Source organism: Triticum dicoccoides, chromosome 2A (assembly GCF_002162155.2).
Source record: "Triticum dicoccoides isolate Atlit2015 ecotype Zavitan chromosome 2A, WEW_v2.0, whole genome shotgun sequence".
In the NCBI taxonomy this organism is placed as follows: Eukaryota; Viridiplantae; Streptophyta; class Magnoliopsida; order Poales; family Poaceae; genus Triticum; species Triticum dicoccoides.
The window spans coordinates 530,241,762-530,264,221 of record NC_041382.1 but is presented as its reverse complement, the minus strand read 5'-3'; positions in this window follow the sequence as shown (position 1 = coordinate 530,264,221).

The following is a 22,460-nucleotide window of genomic DNA, read 5'->3' as shown; positions in this document are numbered from 1 at the left end:
TATTGAGAAACTTAGTTTTTAAATTCCTGTAAATTCAAAACACGCCTAAAAATCATGAAACTTGGCATGGTGTCATGACATGGCACCAACATGTTGCGGTAAATTTATTGGCTGAATTGGGACACGCTTTCGTGCAAACTTCTTACAAACCAGAGCTTCCCTCAAGAAGGCTCGTGGTTCCGAGAGGGAACTGTCACCTCCGTGTGCGAAACGACATACAAACACTGCCTTCTCCTGCCTTAATTTTTTTACACGGGCAGATTAGACCAAATAGAAGTATCATGCTAAATTTTGGAATTATTTCGGATTCGTTTGGCCTTTTTATACATTAATTGAATTTCTAGGCATTTAATGTGCATAATTCAAATTTGAACTACAAGCACATGCTCCAGTGCACCAAAGCTGGTTGAAAAAACACATGTGTGTCCTTGGGTGAATTTCTAGGTCCCATGCAAGAATGAGAATGAAATTCAAACATCTGGGCGTCGTGGCTCGACCGAAAAGATTGAGAAACTTGGTTTCTCAATTCTTGTAAATCCAAAATACGCCTGAAAATCGTGAAACTTGGTATGGTGTCATGACATCACACCAACATGCTGCGGTAATTTTTTGGCCGAATTGGGACAACCTTTGGTGTAAGCTTCATGCAAACCGGAGCTTCCCTCAAGAAGGCCCGTGGTTCCGAGAGGGAACGTGTCATCTCCATGTGCGAAACGACATACGTACACTGCCTTCTCCCACCTTAATTTTTTTCCACAGGCATATTAGACCAAATAGAAGTATCGTGCTAAGTTTTGGAATTATTCCGGGTTCGTTTGGCCTTTTTTTATACATTAATTGAATTTCTGGGCATTTAATGTGCATAATTCAAATTTGAACTACAAGCACATGGTTCAATGCACCAAAGTTGGTTGAAAAATTACTTGTGTGTCCTTGGGGTCAATTTATAGGTCCCATGAAAGAAATGGGAATGAAATTCAAACATCTAGGTGTTGTGGCTTGGCTGGAAAGATTGAGAAACTTAGTTTTTTTAGTTTATGTAAATCCAAAACACGTGTGAAAATCATGAAACTTGGCATGGTGTCATGACATGGCACCAACATGCTGCGGTAATTTTTTTAGCCGAATTGGGACAAACTTTGGTATAAGCTTCTTGCAAACAGGAGCTTCCCTCAAGAAGGCTTGTGGTTCCGAGAGGAAACGTGTCACCTCTGTGTGGGAAACGACATACGTACACTGCCTTCTCCCGCCTTAATTTTTTACACAGACAGATTAGATCAAATAGAAGTATCATGCTAAATTTTGGAATTATTCCGGGTCTGTTTGGCCCTTTTTATACATTAATTGAGTTTCTGGGCATTTAATGTGCCTAATTCAAATTTGAACTACAAGCACATGCTCCAGTGCACCAAAGTTGGTTGAAAAATCACATGTGTGTCCTTGGGTGAATTTATAGGTCCCATGCAAGAAATGAGAATGAAATTCAAACATCTGGGCGTCGTGGCTCGGCCGAAAATATTGAGAAACTTAGTTTTTAAATTCCTGTAAATTCAAAACACGCCTAAAAATCATGAAACTTGGCATGGTGTCATGACATGGCACCAACATGTTGCGGTAAATTTATTGGCTGAATTGGGACACGCTTTCGTGCAAACTTCTTACAAACCAGAGCTTCCCTCAAGAAGGCTCGTGGTTCCGAGAGGGAACTGTCACCTCCGTGTGCGAAACGACATACAAACACTGCCTTCTCCTGCCTTAATTTTTTTACACGGGCAGATTAGACCAAATAGAAGTATCATGCTAAATTTTGGAATTATTTCGGATTCGTTTGGCCTTTTTATACATTAATTGAATTTCTAGGCATTTAATGTGCATAATTCAAATTTGAACTACAAGCACATGCTCCAGTGCACCAAAGCTGGTTGAAAAAACACATGTGTGTCCTTGGGTGAATTTCTAGGTCCCATGCAAGAAATGAAATTGAAATTCAAACATCTAGGCGTCGTGGCTCGGCCGGAAGGATTGAGAAACTTTTTTTATGTAAACCCAAAATACGCGTGAAAATCATGAAACTTGGCATGGTGTTATGACATGGCACCAACATGTTGTGATAATTTTTTTGGCCGAATTTGGACAAGTCTTGGTGTAAGCTTCTTGCAAATCAGAGCTTCCCTCAAGAAGGCTCGTGGTTCCGAGAGAGAACGTGTCACCTCCGTGTGCGAAACGAAATACGTACATTGCCTTCTTCTGCCTTAATTTTTTACACAGACAGATTAGACCAAATAGAAATATCGTGCTAAATTTTTGAATTGTTCCGGGTTCGTTTGGCCTTTTTTATACATTAATTGAATTTCTAGGCATTTTATGTGCATAATTCAAATTTGAACTACAAGCACATTCTCTAGTGCACCGAAGTTGGTTCAAAAATCACATGTGTCTCCTTGGGTGAATTTGTAGGTCCCATGCAAGAAATGGGAATGAAATTCATACACCTGGGCGTCGTGGCTCGGCCAAAAAGCTTGAGAAACTTGGTTTTTTAATTCATGTAAATCCAAAACACATCTGAAAATCATGAAACTTGGCATGTTGTCATGACATGGCCCCAACATGCTGCGGTAATTTTTTTGGCCGAATTGGGACAAGCTTTGGTGTAAGCTACTTGCAAACCGGAGCTTCTCTCAAGAAGGCTCGCGGTTCCGAGAGGGAACATGTCACCTCCGTTTGTGAAACGACATACATACACTGCCTTCTCCCGCATTAATTTGTTTACACAGGCAGATTAGACCAAATAGAAGTATCGTGCTAAATTTTGGAATTATTCCAGGTTCGTTTGGCCTTTTTTATACATTAATTGAATTTCTGGGCATTTAATGTGCATAATTTAAATTTGAACTACAAGCACATGCTCTAGTGCACCAAAGTTGGTTGAAAAATCACATGTGTGTCCTTGGGTGAATTTCTAGGTCCCATGCAAGAAGTGGGAATGAAATTCAAACATTTGGATTTTTGAATTCCTGTAAATCCAAAACACGTCTGAAAATCATGAAACTTCATGGTGTCATGACATGGCACCAACATGCTGTGGTAATTTTTCTATCCGATTTGCGAAGGCGCACACATTAACAATCAACAAAGTCATTTTGGAACAAGTGTTGGCACGTTACAAATTGGAAACATAAGTATTGTTGAAACCATGGGCGTTCTACTTACCAATTACGTGCCGCCATGCGTCCCCTTTTTTTATTGGCTAGGAGGCGTTGTACGGGTAGCTATTTGAGTACGGGAGGCATGCGATCAGACCCCCGCGCGTGCTCATCGGGAGGAGAGCCCTTTGACGTCTACCCGCTGCATACCTCCCTCCCAACGCCTCCATTAATGGCGCCCAAGCTCCTGTTCTACGGCGTGGCTATATGTCTCACTGGATTGAGATTTAAGAGAGAAAAATGAAAATCTGAAAAGGAAGTTTTGCACGGATCTTGATGTAAGATCCGACAGACCTATATAACATCGACCGCGACTTATAGCAAGCATGATGAATATAAGGACGATGACAGTGGATAATAATTGTCTTACATATTTAGGAACATAATTTAAAAAGCCACACGGGGCAACGCCCCAAATACACAAGGGAAAAAAGAAGGAAGACAACGATCTAGCTCGTTGATCTCTACATTCTTGATGCGTTCTGTAGGCTGCGGAAACTAGTCTCCGCGGCGAGCGGCGATGAGCTCTTTCTTATTCTCAAGATTCTCCTTGAGATCATCCACGAATTCCTCCACTAGCCTTCTGCGCTCGATGAACAACATGACATTCTCGTCCATAAGTTTCTTGACGATGACGCCAGTCCTCTTCAACAAGGCAGTGGTCTCCTACTGCTACTCCGCACTTCCGACGATCTTCACCCTCAGCAGGTCGCGCTCGGCCAGGAGCTTCACATTGCTCTCATTTAGTTGCCGGATGACGCTGGTAGCCTGTTCAAAAGAGGCTTTCATGTCGTCCTGCAACCTCGCCCAGCCGAAGATCTGATGCATCTGGCTATGGACGATCGCATGCATGCGCCTGTAAGAGTCCTCGCCTCCCCGCGAGACATTTTCCCAGTCCGTCGCAGCGCGGGAGGACATCTGTCCTGCATTCGCGGCGCGGCGGGACATCTCTTCTGCTTCTGCGGCGTGGCCGGACCAGTCTGCTGCATCGACGGTGCGGCAGGACCTCCGTGCTGCTTCAACGGTGCGGCGGGATCTCTATGCTGCTACGGCCATGCGGCGGGACATGCCGGCTGCTTTCGCGGCGAGGCAGGACATCTCTTGTGCTTCCGCTTCCATGCTCGCATCTCCCTGGTGGCAATCTCTCGACCCAAAACTCACGCTAGCGATGGAAGACACAAGGGAATGATGATGAATGACTTGTTTGTTTTTGTGGATGAGGAGTTGAGGAGGAATGTGCAGTCATCTTGGAGTAGTAGTATTTATAAACGAGTACAAATACGCTCCTAAGTGTGAAACCCTTTAGGTTTTGATCGGTGTGAACAGGTTTGCAATTAAATATAACGTGGCAGTAATTTGGAATGTGACCGGACGCAGGCTCAAAATTTATTGAAGGTTATAAGTGCGGCACTATTCCTGGAAGGCGTAACGTGGGCATGCCTTCTCGGCCGTGTACGTGGCGTTTGCACCATAATAGGAAATGTCAACACACGTCTTGTTTCAACAACCGTGCACGCTCATTATTACCATCGCGCACGCTTCTTTTAATTAGAATGTGTGTGCCCATCTAGCGCACACACGTTGATCTATCTAACTATTTCTGTTTGTTGTGGCTAATCGCAAACAGTTCATCTCTGTGACGTGTATGTCATCAATTGCAGACACACTTGATCTGGCTGACCCGTTTCTGTTTTGTTGCCTAATCGCAAACAGTTAATCCGTCTGAAGCATATGCCCTCAATCGCACACACCTTTATCTAGCTGCCCGTTTCTATTGTTCCTCCTCATCACAAATAGTTCATCCGAGTGCACCGTATGCTGTATAATGCATATGCCTTCATCTGGCTGTCCGTTTTTTTGTTCCGCCTCATCACAAATAGTTCATTGAACTGGACCATATGCCATGCATCGCACACGCAATTGAAATTAGAACCGTGTTTGATGCATCCGGCATCGCAAATGTTTTGCACCTTTTTTGACAGTTCTGTTGCACACAGTTTCGTCGAAGGGTCTCTGATCGTAGTGTCACGTTAGCAGCAACCTGCAGTAGTGCTTATTAATGGTTGCCTCTCGTCCCTCCCCCATGTACTTAATGGGCTTTTACCTTCTCTCGGGGTGGTACACATGTGGGGTTTGATAAGCACAGGGGTGTGTTCTATTGGAATGCGGCAGATAACAAACGCAAATATAGGTTGGTTAAATGCAAGTAGATTTGTAGACCCAAGAACCTTGGAGGGCTGGGCATTATTGATACCGTGATTATGAACAAGTGCCTTATCATTAAATGGTGGTGGAAGATCATGGCTATCTCGGAGAACCCGCTCTGGCTCAATATCCTCAAAGCCAAATACTACCCTAACTCTAGCCCCATGGTTGCTTCCTCATCGGGCGGATCTCAATTTTGGAAAGACCTTGTCAAAGTCCGCCCGGTGTTTAAATCTCTTGTTAAATTTGTGGTCCATAACAGTAAGTCCACTCACTTTTGGCTTGACTGGTGGTGCGGTGCATCTCCCCTAGAGGTTTCCTTTCCGATTCTTTTTTCTTACTATCTGGATCCGAAGATCTCCATCTCTGAGCTCTCCGGTAATAACTAGGACCTGGCCCTCTGCCATTCTCTATCTCCTGAAGAGTTGGATGATTGGCAGCGGCTTGTTGCTTGCATTCATGTGCTCTCGGAGGGGGATGACTCGGTAGTTTGGCCCCACTCTGCCTCCGGGTGCTTCTCTTTTAAGTCTTTATATGCTAAGCTTATTTCTGGAACCCCTACTACTAAGTTTAAGCTGATTTGACGGGCACGTATTCCTCCTAAGGTCAAGATCTTTTTGTGGCAAGCCTACATAGACGGTTGACTGCGGCTTATCAAATTCGTAAATGTAATGGACCTGGGTCCGATAGGTGTGCGCTGTGTGGTGAGTTGGAGGGCATGAATCACATCTCTTTAATTGTGTTTTGGCAAAGCTCGTCTGGTGCTGTATCAGGTCCTGGCTCCACGTGCCTTGAAGCCCATCCTCCTTCTCGGATCTCAGGAACCTTGCATCTGGTCGGGTTGGGGCCTCTAAATGTTTGTTCTGGGTGGGATTTGCAGCAATTTGCTGGGCACTGTGGAATACTAGGAACAAGTTCACTATCGAGCATATTTTTCCTGCTAAACCTATTGATTGCTTATTGAAATCTTGCCTACTCCTGCAGTAGTGGAGATTATTAACTAAGGAGGCCGACCGCGATGCTTTTGACTTGATGACTTCCAAGATTCCAGCTACGACTACCTCCCTTTCACAACATCAGATATGCAGCTGGAGGAACTTGGTGGTCCCTTTTGTCGTGCTATGTCTTAGTCTCTCGGCTTGTGTGCCGTCTGTTGGCCTAGGCGCCGTGTACTTCCTGTATTTCAGAACCCTTTATGTTGTCGCTACTCTTTTATCATGTTGTCTGTCCTGTGGTGAACCTTTCCTGGTGGCTTTATTTATAAAGTCGGGTTGATGCCTTTTCTCTAAAAATAAAGCCACTTGCTAAGGATACACTCCTTTTTCTCTTCAAGATTTTCAATTCCTAAGCCACCTTGGTCCTTCGGTCTACAGATGATAATTCATTTAGCCAATCTGTATTTCATTTCATTCTCATCAATTTACCAAAAAAATCGAGATCGATAAAAATCCGATCTTTTGTGTACCCTCATAGGTTTCTCGAAGAAGGATAGGAGGAGCATCGGCATACACGTCAACATTGAATTTGTAAGAATTAACCGGCCCCGTAAGACATAAGCTTGCCCTTCCAGCAACTTAATTTCTTTTCAAACTGATCCTAAATACATTTCCATTCTTTGTTGGTTAATCTATGATGATGAATTGATATTTCCATATATCTAAAAGGCAACAATCCCATCTCACATCTAAACAATTACCTATAAGTTTACTATTCTTCCCTGTAGTGTCCAAAGCAGAACAACTCACTTTTATTAAAATTAATCTTCAGACCGGATAATTGTTCGAAAAGACATAAAACTAGTTTCATGTTTCTCGCCTTTGCCAAATCATGTTCCAAAGAAATGATAGTGTCATCCGCATATTGTAGTATGGACACCCACCATCCATTAGATGCGAGATTAGACCACCTATCTGGTCATCCTCTTTAGCTTTACCAATTAGAATAGCCAGCATATCCATGACTACATTAAACATGATACAAGACATCAGATCCCCATGTCTCAAACCTTTTTGCGTCTGAAAATAATGGCCTTTGTCGTTATTAACCTTGATCCCTACGCTACCTTCCTAAGTTTACTCATATTTTTCTCATAGCTTAATTTTTCGACGTAGCGTGTGTGTGGGCTTGGACCCAAGTGTTTCAATGTTTGGGAGTGGGTTTAGCCCTTATTGTTTCAGTTTTTACCTAGTTTCTCATAATTAACTAGGTAATTATCTTCTTAATCGGTGAAATGGGCAAAGCTTTTGCCTCATGTTTAAATATAATAATTTTCTCATAGCTTGATTTTTTTTCATGTTCATATTCTTTTTTACAATAAAAATAATATATTTTCCTATTGTATGAGTGCATAGATTCCCGGATATATATAAGAAGATCTCCATGCACATGCTTTACATGTATAGTACATGACAATGGGCCCAATTATCATTGACTATAGTGAGATCTCATCGACCATGACCACGAGGAGGGCACCCATGAAGGTTCTTCCAAGGTGAAACAGCCCATCTGTGACATCAGAGAGCGCACCATGGGTTTGTGCTCTTCCAACTAGAAGGATCCCATCCATGAAATGTGAGGCAACGTTCTATCAGCAAATCTTACTTTTTCTAGCTTGCCAACCCGTACCCTTTGTTGTAGTAGCATTTGTCATGCGGTGCTTTAACTGTGTCATGTTTAATTATTTCAGTTATGCAAAAATTTATTATTCAATAGGGCTATGTGATGTTTAAGTATGAATTGTACACTTCAGTTTCACGAATGGCTATATTTGGTTGTTTATAGTGAGTAGATGCCTTGTTTATCTATATTTGGTTGTTAGGTTGGTTGGAGTGAGCATTTTTTAGTTATCGAACAGATCCATTGTTTACATGTATTTGGTTCTTAGTTTGGTTGCAGTGAGCATTTCTCTAGTTATTAAGCAGATGCCTTGTTTATCTGTATTTGGTTGTTAGGTTGCTTTTTTTAGCATTTGTCCAGTTATCAAGTAGATGCCTTTTTTATCTGTATTTGGTTGTTACTTTACTTTTTTTTAGCATTTGTCCAGTTATCAAGCAGATGCCTTGTTTATCTATATCTGCTTGTTAGGTTGGTTGCAGTGAGCATTTGTCCAGTTTTCTAGCATATGCCCTGTTTATCTGTATTTGCTTGTTAGGTTGGTTGTAGTGAGACTCTGTTCAGTTTTCAATGGCTATATTTGGTTGTTATACTGGTCATTTATGCCTTGTTCATTTCAGTCATTCGCAATGTGTTGTTCATTATGTGCAAGTCGGAACTGTGCCGCTCGACTACATCAATAGCAGTTTGAACGGCTATATTTGGTTCCAAATATTCTTGATGTAGTTAACACATGCCCTTTATTTCAGTTTTACACATTTATCCAGCGTGATGTTTAAGCATTACCTACGTTCTATTCATTTTCAACAATACCAGTTTGAATTGCAATATTTGATGGCTGTTAAGCCTGCTGTCGGTAACATTGCCTTCCATTTTATATCTGCTTTAACAACATGCTGAAACCAACACATTCAAGCTATCATTTGGAGATGATGTTGTTTACCTTTGCTATATTTGTTTGATGTTATGGTTGTCATACTTATCATGCCTTTCCACTAATGCAGGACAACAACGGGAGTGGCCACCATTTTTTGTCGAGGTTAGCTTCATCCCTCGGCTTGTACTCCCCCCGTCATTCCATAATGTAGTGCATATAGATCCAGGCCTGGACACTTGTTAGCTTCTAATATTGACTATTGTTGTAGGTACATATGCCCTTGGCAAGGATCCACGCATCGACCCTTTTTGCGTATGGGGCAATGAGATATTCCTGAACAAGCATCAAGTGAGGAAACTGATAAGGATTATTAGCAAAAAGATACGAATGGTGGCAAGCAAATTATTTGTTTATGCTCTATCCAACACAACAGTGAGTTGTAGGATGGTAACTAAAAGTTCTGCAACCTTCTCTTTTTACTGCCCATAATGAGTTGTTAGACAACAATGTCTGAATCTTTTTCGTTCCTAGTGGTTCCCGAGGCAGTTCACTCAAGATTACCTCGCAAAGTACATGATTGGTGGACACACAATGAAGGTTAAAGTATTTCATCCAAACTACAATGAGCATCGAGAAGTCATAATGAAGACAATGAAGGATGGACGGGCAGCCATCACAAGGGGTTGGCCTAGAGTCGTGCGTGCATTACGCATGGAGGAGGGCACAATATGGGCATTCCGCTTCACCTTCTCCAGAAACCAGAATGCGTTTCGCCTCTCTCTTTACAGTCTTTAGTAAAACTATGGTTCATCATTCTTTACTTGGTGCTTCTATAGTTCTTTAGTATATGTACCTGTACATGGAATGATGCATTCGTGGTTGAACCTATATTTGTAATAAACATGGTTGGATATGAAATAAGTGATTTCCTACTTTCAGATTCAAAACATGTGATTTTTAAATTAGGGATTACACTGCACACGGTTTGCGAAAGCGAAACGTCTGCGATAGACGTGGAGATCAGAAACATTTCTAGGATCCACTACATGTGCGATCAATCTCCACTACACACACGACATCCTCTTGAAAATTGTTTGCGTTAGGCCACCTTGCGCAAATGTTTACGACATAAAAACTATGTGTGATGGACAACCTTTGCCACACAGTTTCTTCTACAAACCGTGTGTGATGCATTCAGTAATGGAAACGATAAAAATTGTTAATATCATGTGCAATGGCAACGCTATTACTAACGATTTAACAGGAAATATTGTGTGTGATGTACCTGTGAACGGAAACATTTTCCTTGGAGTGACTGTGTGGGATGTACATACGAACTGAAACATTTAGCGGGGACTGACTGTGTGGGATGTACTTGCGACCGGAAGCAATTTCGTCTGTATAATTGTATTTTTTTAGCTCTACTATACGTATTTCCGTATTTGAGCGCTCGCCGGTCGCACACGAACTCATTTTGCCAAGCGTCTGTGCCAAGAGGCCATATCCCCGACGGTTTCTGGGTCATGTGGGAAGGACCCCCCTATCGCCATCACTCACTAGGCGATGGTTCCAAATGCTGCCGCGGAAAGGGGTTTTAAACCGTTTGTATAGCCCCGACGCGTACTAGTGAACGCAGCAGTGGAGGCAGCATGGCAGGACAAGGCATCTGCACTGAGAGCCTCCGTGAGCTACCACGCCAACTACTATCCAGGCTACTGATCGATTACCAAGTTAGGCCAAAAGCCTAAGCTTGGGGGAGTACGTGTTTCTCACCGACATTATATTCATGTCCACTTGTTCATCTTATCATTGTATCATCCATGCTTAAATTTATTTTTCTTGCTTTCTTCTTGTGTGTTTGAAAAACCTTAGAAAAACCAAAAAAATTAGTTGTAGCTAATTTACTTTCTATGCATGCTTAGTAGTAATATTAAAAAGAAAACCCAAAATATTTCCTTGTTCTTCTTTTGCTTGTTGGGAGCTTTCCTGTGTAAATAGTTTTCCTCGTTTTTACTTTTCCCTTTTATTTGCTTGTTCAAGAAAACCAAAAAATCCAAAAATATTTCAGTGTGTTTCTCTGAATTTCCTTTACTTTTATTCGAGTTGTACCAAGGAGAAGACCACGATGAAAATGTTGAGTGGCTCTCATATGAATAATTGTTGAAATAATAAAGAGCCCATTTTACCTTGTCTTCTCCTGTTGAATAAAATGTTTTGCAGATTCCAGCTTAGTCCATGGCACTCTTGCACTATTATTATTTTCACATCGTTCGGTCGTGCAAGTGAAAGGCAATAATGACGATATTCGATGAACTGGCCGTGGTAGAGAGAATCTGGTATGAACTCAACTTGTTCTGTCTGTGTAAATATGTTTAACCTAGTATCCATGATTCAGCCCATTATGATTAAACATGTTTGCAATGACAATTAGAGATTATAGTTTCTCATGCCATGCATAAGTAGCTGGGAGTGGATAATGATTTATCTTGGATATCAACATTGCGCTAAAATGATTGTGATGTAGTATGATGATATGGTATCCTCCTCGGAATGTTCGAGTGGCTTGACTTGGCACATGTTCATGCATGTAGTTGAATCAAAACCAACATAGCCTCTATGATATTTATGTTCATGGTGTTCATATCCTACTCATGCTAGTGTCCAATGTTACTTATGCATAATGCATGATCATGATCGTTATTGCTCTCTAGCTGGCCGCTTCTCAATCTAATTGCTAGTCTTCGCCTGTACTAAGTGGGAATTCTGCTTCTACATCAAATACCTTGAACCCAAAGTTATTCCAGATGAGTCCACCATACCTACCTATATGCGGTATTACCCTGCCGTCCTAAGTAAATTTGCATGTGCCACCTCTAAAAACTTCTAAAAAATATATGTTTTGTGTTCCTGGATCGTTCATGGAACGACATGCGGTAGTCAGTATCTTCCATGCTAAGCGGGCTATTCTCAGGTCGAGTGTTTATTCACTCGCCATCTGATATGTCTCCAACGTATCTATAACTTTTGATTGTTCCATGCTGTTATATTATCAATCTTGGATGTTTTATAATCATTATGTATCATTTTTTGGTACTAACCTATTGACATAGTGCCAAGTGCCAGCTGCTAATTTTTTCCATGTTTTTTACATCGCAAAAAATCAATATCAAACGGAGTCCAAATGCCAAGAAACTGTACGGAGAATTTTTATGGGCCAAAAGGAACACAACGGGCCCTGGCTGCGCCTGGGGGGTGCCCCGATGGAGGCACAACCCACCAGGGCGTGCCAGGAGGCCCAGGCGCGCCCTGGTGGGTTGTGCCCACCTCGGGTGCCCCCCGGACCGCCTCTTTTCTCTATAAATACCCCAATATTCAAGAAACCCTAGGGGAGTCGACGAAATATTCATCCAACCACCGCAGAGTCCAGAACCACCAGATCCAATCTAGACACCATCTCAGATGGGGTTCACCACCTCCATTGGTGCCTCTACGATGATGCCTTTGTAGTTCTTTGTAGACCTTCGGGTCCATAGTTAGTAGCTAGATGGATTCCTCTCTCTCTCTCTCTCTTGATTCTCAATACAATGGTTTCTTGGAGATTCATATGATGTAACTCTTTTTGCGGTGGGTTTGTTGGGATCGATGAACTTTGAGTTTATGATCAGATCTATCTTTTTATATCCATGAAAGTATTTGAGTTTCTTTGATCTCTTTTATGCATGATCTCTTATAGCCTCGTATTTCTTCTCTGACATTTGGGTTTTGTTTGGCCAACTTGATCTATTTATCTTGCAATGGGAAGAGGTGCTTTGTAGTGGGTTCGATCTTACGGTGCTTGATCCCAGTGACAGAAAGGGAACCGACACGTATGTATCGTTGCTACTAAGGATAAAACAATGGGGTCTATCTCTACATAGATAGATCTTGTCTCCATCATGTCATCGTTCTTATTGCATTACTCTATTTCTCCATGAACTTAATACACTAGATGCATGCTGGATAGCGGTCGATGTGTGGAGTAATAGTAGTAGATGCAGGCAGGAGTCGGTCTACTAATCTTGGACGTGATGCCTATATAATGATCATTGCCTGGATATCGACATGAGTATTTGAAGTTCTATCAATTGCCCAACAGTAATTTGTTCACCCGCCGCTTTGCTATTTTTCCCGAGAGAAGCCACTAGTGAAACCTACGCCCCCCGGGTCTCTTTCTCATATTATTTACTTTTATTTGCATTTATTTTCAGATCTATTAATCCAAAAACCCAAAAATACTTTGCTGCACTTTATTTTATTTGCGATCTATTTATTCAATCTATTACAACTTTTTCCCGTCATGCACCAACTTCTGGCACCGTTACCCGAAAGGGATTGACAACCCCTTTAACACGTGGGGTTGCGAGGATTTGTTATCTGTGTGCAGGGGCTGTTTACGCTGTGTTGCTTGGTTCTCCTACTGGTTCGATAACCTTGGATTCATATCCGAGGGAAATACCTACCGCCGCTGTGTTGCATCATCCCTTCCTCTTTGGGGAAATACCGATGTAGCTTCAAGCGACATCACCATCGCACGAGAAAAGGGTGGTAATAGGGATGCCCGGTCCCAAACTGCAAAAATACAAAAAGAGTTAATCGCTGGAATAATCAAACAAAAACTCCCAATGGTGTCAAAACCTTTACTTTTTATCGCTTGGGAACTTCCACTAGCTTGTTTAGCATGGGAGATAATGATAACTGATGGTCGTGAAGTAAATGAGAAGGGTGCATGTCTCAAAATATCATTTAGCTCTGTTTTAAAAACTTGAGCTCTCGCACTCTGCAAGTCACTGCTTCCCTCTGCGGCGGGACTATCTATTTAATTTTATGTTGTGTCATCACCTTCTAAAACAAGCGCTAGAACTTGAGAGCACAACTGTCATGACTTATTATTACATACAACCCACCTAGGCGCGCTAGGAGAGGGGCGCGCGCCCTGGCAGTTCTATAAGCCCATAATGCATCATCAAGTTTCTTGGACCAATTCTTCCTAGATCTATTAACAGTCTTTTGCAAAATTAATTTAATCTCTCTATTGCTAAGTTCTACTTGACCACTAGACTGTGGGTGATAAGGAGATGCAATTCTATGATTAACATCATACTTAGCAAGCATTTTACGAAAGGCACCATGAATAAAGTGTGAACCACCATCAGTCATTAAATATCTAGGGACTCCAAACCTCGGAAAAATAACTTCTTTAAGCATCTTAATAGAGGTGTTATGATCAACACTACTAGTTGGAATAGCCTCTACCCACTTAGTAATGTAATCAACAGCAACTAAAATATGTGTATACCCATTAGAGGAAGGAAAAGGTCCCATATAATCAAAGCCCCAAACATCAAATGGTTCAATAACAAGTGAATAATTCATAGGCATTTCTTGACGTCTACTAATATTACCAATTCTTTGCCATTCATCACAAGACAAGACAAACTTACGGGCATCCTTGAAGAGAGTAGGCCAATAAAAACTGGATTGCAATACCTTGTGTGCAGTTCTATCTCCAGCATGGTGCCCTCCATAGGCTTTGGAGTGACACTTGCGTAGGATCTGTTCCTGTTCATGCTCAGGTACACAACGTCTAATAACACCATCTACTCCTTCTTTATAAAGATGTGGGTCATCCCAAAAGTAATGCCTTAAATCATAGAAGAACTTTTTCTTTTGCTGGTATGTGAAACTAGGTGGTATAAATTTAGCAACAATGTAATTAGCATAATCAGCATACCACGGAGCAGTGCGAGAAGCATTTATGACATTTAATTGTTCATCAGGAAAGCTATCATCAATAGGTAGTGGGTCATCAAGAACATTCTCTAACCTAGACAAGTTGTATTCAACGGGGTTCTCAGCTCCCTTCCTATCAATAATATGCAAATCAAATTCTTGTAGCAAGAGAACCCATCTAATAAGTCTAGGTTTAGCATCTTTATTTTCCATAAGATATTTAATAGCAGCATGATCAGAGTGAATAGTTACTTTAGAATCAACAATATAAGGTCTGAACTTATCACAAGCAAATACAACTGCTAAGAATTCCTTTTTGGTAGTAGGATAATTTCTATGGGCATTGTCTAGAGTTTTACTAGCATATTGTATAACATTCAATTTCTTATCAACTCTTTGTCCTAGAACAACCCCTACAGCATAATAACTAGCATCACACATAATTTCAAAGGGTAAATTCCAATCAGGTGGTTGAACAATAGGTGCAGAAATCAAAGCTTTCTTAAGTATTTCAAATGCTTCTACACAATCATCATCAAAGATAAAAGGAATATCTTTTTGTAATAGGTTAGTCAGAGGCCGAGAAATTTTTGAGAAGTCCTTAATGAACCTCCTATAAAAACCGGCATGACCTAGAAAACTTCTTATACCTTTGATGTCCTTGGGACACGACATCTTTTCAATAGCATCAACTTTAGCTTTGTCAACTTCAATACCTCTTTCATAAATTTTATGACCCAAGACAATACCTTCATTAACCATAAAGTGGCACTTCTCCCAATTTAAGACAAGATTAGTTTCTTCACATCTCTGCAAAACTCGATCAAGGTTGCTCAAGCAATCATCAAAATAGGATCCATAAACGGAGAAATCGTCCATGAAAACCTCACAAATCTTTTCACAAAAGTCAGAGAATATAGCCATCATGCATCTTTGAAAGGTAGCAGGTGCATTACATAAACCAAAAGGCATACGTCTATAAGCAAAGGTACCGAAAGGGCAAGTAAAAGTGGTCTTAGCTTGATCATCAGCTGACACTGGTATTTGAGGGAAACCAGAGTAACCATCTAGAAAGCAAAAATGTGTATGTTTGGATAATCTTTCTAGCATTTGATCAATAAAAGGTAAGGGGTAATGATCTTTTTAGTAGCTTTATTTAATTTGCAGAAATCAATTACGATCCTATAACCTGTAAAAATTCTTTGTGGGATCAATTCATATTTATCATTAGGAACAACGGTAATACCTCCCTTCTTAGGGACACAATGGACATGACTTACCCACTGACTATCAGCAACGGGGTAGATTATACCTGCCTCAAGGAGTTTTAATATTTCCTTTCTTACCACTTCTTTCATCTTAGGATTTAGCCGTCGTTGGTGATCAATAACTGGTTTGGCATCCTTCTCCAAATTTATTTTGTGTTGACATAGAGTGGGACTAATGCCCTTAAGATCATCAAGAGTATATCCAATAGCAGCACGGTGCTTCTTTAGAGTTTTCAATAATTTTTCTTCCTCCTTCTCTAAAAGGTTAGCACTAATAATAACATGATATATCTTCTTTTCATCAAGGTAAGCATATTTAAGAGTATCAGGTAAAGGTTTAAGATCAAACACGGGATCACCCTTGGGTGGAGGAGGATCCCCTAGGATTTCAACAAGCAAGTTGTGTTTCAGAATAGGTCCTTGTTTAAAGAATACTTCATCTATTTCCCCTCTTTCATTCATGAACATATCATTTTCATGGTCGAGCAAATATTGTTCTAAAGGATCACTAGGAGGCACAACAATAGATGCAAGACCAATAATTTCATCCTTACTAGGTAATTCCTCATCACAGGGTTGTCTATGAAATTTAGAGAAGTTAAACTCATGAGACATATCACCCAAACCAATAGTAACAACATCCTTTTCACAGTCTATCCTAGCATTAATAGTATTTAAGAAGGGTCTACCAAATATAATGGGACAAAAGCTATCTTGTAGGGAACCAAGAACAAGAAAATCAGCAGGATATTTAATATTCCCACACAATACTTCAACATCTCTAACAATCCCAATCGGTGAAATCGTATCTCTATTGGCAAGCTTAATTGTAACATGGATATCTTCTATCTCAGTAGGTGCAATATCATGCATAATTTCTTTGTATAAGGTATGAGGTGTTGCACTAGCACTAGCACCCATATCACATAAGCCATAATAACAATGATCTCCTATTTTAACAGAAATAACAGGCATACCTATAACAGGTCTATATTTATCCTTAGCACCAGGCTTAGCAATTCTAGCAGTTTCTTCATAGAAATAAATAACATGCCCATCAATATTATCGGCCAAGAGATCTTTAACCTGTAGCAACCCATCCTCAGACGGTCAAGCCTCTATGTATCTGTGCCATCCCTGGATCGATATGCTGGCACACACAGTACATCAATGTATATATCAAAGTGCAATCACATGTATAAATAACGTAAAACGGATATATACCTCATAAGTCTCAGCGGAAACAAACAATCAGGTGTGGAGTCCCATCAACGCCATCGGCAGGTTGAGTGTAGACCGTAACCCTATACCGTACTCTTACTCGTCGGAAGGAACATATCTGCAACATGAGACATTGCAGCCGTGTAGGTCAGTACATTGAATGTACCAGCAAGACCACAATATGAGGAAAGCAGATGATAAAACTATTCTATATGCAATATGGCTTTGTGGCTCTGTGTCTGATGTTTTTGCGTAAAAGCTGGTTTTATTTTCCCTGCAACAAAGGAATATCAGGAGTCTGTACTATGGAGTTTTCTGTCATGACATGGTTCCACGAACCGATGTCTCATAGCCCAAATCATCATAAGTTGCCCACAATTAAGTTATCAGTCCGGTGTTGAGAGTTCCGAGATAGATCCATGTCCAGAGGCTCAAATTGTCCGTAACCGGGGACACGGCTAATCGATTAGGTTTAAACCCTCTGCAGAGGTTTGTACACTTTACCCGCAAGATTCGATCCCTCTTTTTACGTTCCCGCACTTCAGGGTGTTTGAGAACAAGACGACCGAAACATGGTCTTCCGAAGAGTTCCCCTGACCACTGTCCAGTGCTCATCCAATCCTATCGTAGTTCTACATCTGCTAGCACCGTCCCAGCTAGAGTCACAACTAAGGTCAACCAAGCCAGAGCCCATAGTGACTTGCGGTTGCACAGGTAAGCTTCCGGGCATGAAGTATTCTACCGTCTCTTTGAATCTGGGTGAAGCTTTCCGCAAGATGTCATGGCGCTTCTCCATGCATCCCGACCATCCACTGGTTTCTCCAGGGTGCCCGTCAACCGTCCTTCACCCAGTAGTGTGTATTGAATTCTTGTCTCGATTCTCGAAATCTTGAGGAGTCCTGAAGATGCAGTCCTTGCCTATGCCATCATGAAGTTGTCGCCATTGACGTAGAGTCCTCCTTCTTCACACCACTCTCATGCACTCATACCAAACCCCGTCTACTATAGCATAGCATTAAAACTATATAACGTCCTGGGCTTGATAACAGGGAGATGGGTTCCTACCTCATGCATTCTACTCAACTACAAGAAATCAATATCACTACTGGAGGGATTATTGAAATGGTGCTACTACATGCAAATAAAACATAGGTATGAAAAACATGGTCAAAGTGAACTTGCCTGGTAAGTTGATGAAGAATAATAACGCTCTCAGAAACTTGATAAGACTATACGCAACTCTCCGATGAAATCTATAATAATAAACATGGCATTCACATAAGCAATCATTCTACCACTCAAAATAACAATCAAAACAACAAGGAAACTCAATAATAAAACTCAAACAAATTCCAAAGAACCCTCGAATAAAACTACATAGAAAACTACTAGGGAAAGTCTAAGACTTTACTACAAACAACTAATATAGTTTTTCCCTAAGTAAAACTTAATAGCAATTAAAACACTGAAGTAAATTAACGGAAAGGAAATATAGTGTTTATTAAAATAACAGAAGATATTTTTCATAAACTTTTACTAGCAAAAAGAAACACCTAAAAACTATTTTTTAAACTCTAGTTATGATTAAAACAAAATAGGAAAAAGAAATAAACATTATAATTTTCTGTAAATAAAAGTTCACCCTCTATAACTACAGAAAATAATCAGAAATAAAGTAAAACAGAGGCAGAAACAATATTTAAAGTAATAAAAACAACAGAAAACATCAACAAAATGAAATAAACTAAAGCAGGCTTGTTTTCGTGATAAACTAATTTTATTAAAATCTATAAATTCCCAATTTAATCCTGTTGCTAGGCAAGGTCAAAACAAAGTAGTAAAAAAAAGCACTAATTTTTTTAATCCTAGCTCACTTTATAGCAGAAATACTAATCTGACTAAAACTTAAATAACACAATTTTTAAAACAACAAACATGGCCTAAATTATATTATACAGAAACTATAGGAAATTTGCAGACTAGAGCAAAAAGAGTCAATCAAAAATTCTAAATAACCTAAGAGATATAGAATTTACGAAACTGAAACTTTTCTGTTTAAAAACAGAAACGAAAATACAGAAAAAAAACAAACGGGCGCTAATGGGCCTATAGGGGTGCGATCTGTAGCTACCAAATGCTCGGGCGAAACTTAACAATACGTACGCGTGCGTTTATTTTTCTATAGAATAAAACCGATCCGCTGATTTGATCAGAACCGTACTAAACCGCTACAAGAAAAACCGTAACTAAAACTGATGTAATGAAAATAAAACGATCTACTCAACCGATCTAATCTAACACAAGGTTTTGATCTAAAGAGAAAAAAAACACTAGAGAACAGAGGAGAGGGTTCGTGCTTACAGAGAGGAAATGGGCAAGGCAGAGAAGAAGAGGCCAGTGGGCGGCGGGGCTCTGGTCAGTGGCCGTGTCGGCGAGGATGTCCAGGTGATGCGGGGGTTCGGGGGCGTCCGATTTTCTGTGGACGGTGAGGCGAGGGAACGTCGGGGTTGAGCGTAGCGTCGAGGTGAACTTTGTGAATTCCGGCGGCGTTGTGAGCTCGAGGTGATGGCTCCGGTGCTTTCTGGACGTCGGAAACATGTCAAAGAGGATCGCAACGACGAGGGATAGTAGTCAATGGAAGGAAAAGTTTCAATGATGCTTACACGCGTCGGAATCGACCGGTGAACCGCGTAAACTCTGGCGAGATCGAAACGACGAGGGCGTGCGATACGGTGAGTTTTGGCGAGGGGTTTCAAGGGGAATTGGAAGAGGAGGGTCGTGACTATTTATAGGACATGAGGGTTGGACGAGGGGTTGACTCGGGATAGGGTTCCCACAAAGATCGGACGCGGAGGCGGCATCGTGTACGTGTAGGTATAGTACTCTGTTTTGTACGTGAGGAAGAGGAAAGGAAGGTGAGGTCCGGCGGTCAGAAGAAAAAAAACAAGAGGGAGAGAGAGTTACGTGAGGTTTCAGGGAACGACAACGAAGGGAGCGGCCTCCCTGGCGACTGCGGGCTGCTGCGCTGGGCTAGCTGGCGGCTGGGTTGTGGCCTCGCCTGGCCTGCTGGGTGGGCCGGTTGGCCTTCCTGGCGGGCATGATTTTTTTTAAACAACAACAAAGAAAAATAAATAAACAAAACAAAAACATTTTATATAGGCATACTATATACCAAACTTCTCAGAATAAAAATTCCTAAATCATGAACATATTTTCATGTCGAAAAAAATAAGTTTAAAAAAATTCTTTTGCAACCACTCCAAAATGAAGGGGAATTTGAGTTTCAAATAAATTGTCAAATATTGTCTCTGATTTTCTGGAGTGTCATATTACTCCTCTCATATTATTATTTTATCAGAGAATTGTTTTTTTTCTGACAAGCTTCAAACTAAAAAATTAAATAGGGATTCAAAATGAATAATAATAATAATTGGCAAGTCCTTTTATTCCCTCTCATTTGATTTTTTTAAAATTCCACTCAAATCCACACAGTCATTCACACAACAATCAAACAAACAACCATAATATTTAATATAACATTCCAAAATTTAGAATTTTGGGATGTTACAAACCTACCACACTTAAAATGAATCTCGTCCTCAAGATTCGAAGAGGCTAGCAAGAAAAGGGTTAGGGTTTGGAGGTCTTCCAGCAAATCCATCGACCAGAGAGGTCTGGGGTGCTACCACACTTGAAAGAAATGCTATGGTTCTGACAAAATTCATGTACTCCATCCTTTCGGTTGACGGTGTCGATCTTCTCATATTCTCCGGAATAACTCTTTCACTGGTGCTCTCCCGGTCGGGGCATGAGCTTTTTCTCAAAATCTTGTGTCCTCTCAATCCCGGTGAGGTTCTTCCGAAGAGTGGGTCTTCATATTTGACATGTCTGTCGTCAATACTAAGAAACTATCGGAATTCTCATGGTGGTCAACCATGTATGGTTTCTCCTGCAGAAAAATGGCCGGGGTTGAATCTCACCGTATATCCTATGATTGGCAGCGGTTGCCTGTAAAGGGTTCCATCGTCCTACCATTCTATGGTGTTATGGCTTGACGTGTCGACACTCTTCTAAGGTTTTCAAGGCTCTTTGATTTTCCATCTACATATGATAGTTCATGATAGAAGTCTCCAGTATGGGGGCCAATCCATCTCGTACTTGAACCATTACTACACATGCAGACATCGAATCATGTATTCTAACACTTGGGCATACTCACAAGCATTGCAGAATTTCTCTTGTCGACGAACCGAGTTCGAATAAATCCATTGTTTCTTCAAGCTGAACAAGACATATAACGTTTCTTCACAACCCTCGGGTTTTCGTATTCTCCTATAAATTTTGGCTGATTAACTCAGAGTTTTCTTCCAAAATATCTTCCTTCAGCAAGAGTGTGCTTGCTTCTTATTAACTCCTGGGCCTGTGGGTTATGGCCCACTTCAACTCTTGTACAATTTTAACTCATCTATTCGAGGATTATCATTCCATATTCCAACATTACATCTCCTTTAAATCCAATATCACTTCTTCCCTCATACCCTTGTGGTGACGATCCTACAAAACTCCAACTTATTTGGTCCAGCTCCCTTCTATGGACCGTCATGAATAACACATTTCTTTCTTCATTGATCATGTGTCTTTACGGAGTACTACCGCACAAAAATGCACTAGTTTATCCATAAATCATATTATTTTCATATCAAATCTTTTATTACATCCTTAACCATTTTTCATAAATCCAAATTCCAAAAAGTACTTTATTACAAATGCTGCCACCCACATGGTTTGGTATGGTCAGGCATTACGTCCAACTTTATTAATCTTTTCTCCTTGGGGATTCTTCAGTCCCACTGGAATTGTGCGACATGTGCCTTGAAATCTTCAATCGTTTGTTTCATCATGGTGGCCTTGAGCTTCATCTCCATCATCTCTGCATGCACTTCTCTTAGGTAATCCTGAGTATAACGGAGTCTTGCTTCAAGTATATTTCCGATCTGGCGTATGGCTTCCATGGCTGCTTCACGAACAACGTCGAAGAAAGTTGCTTGTGGTACACGTGAGATGAAAAAGTACTGCCCCATCGTCTTTGGGCAAACTCCTTTCATACGGTGGAGGTGTACCTCCACATACCAAAGTTCCACTCCCTTTTGCATGAAGGGGTAGCCTTTGTAGACCGCATCTCCTTCAAGGTGAATATGCTTCATCATGTCCTTCAGGATCTTCGGGTAATCATAATCACTTGTCAGGGTCATGATCGTTTCCGGGCCCTTAAGGAAAGACTCATAAAGGGTCGTCATCTGCAGT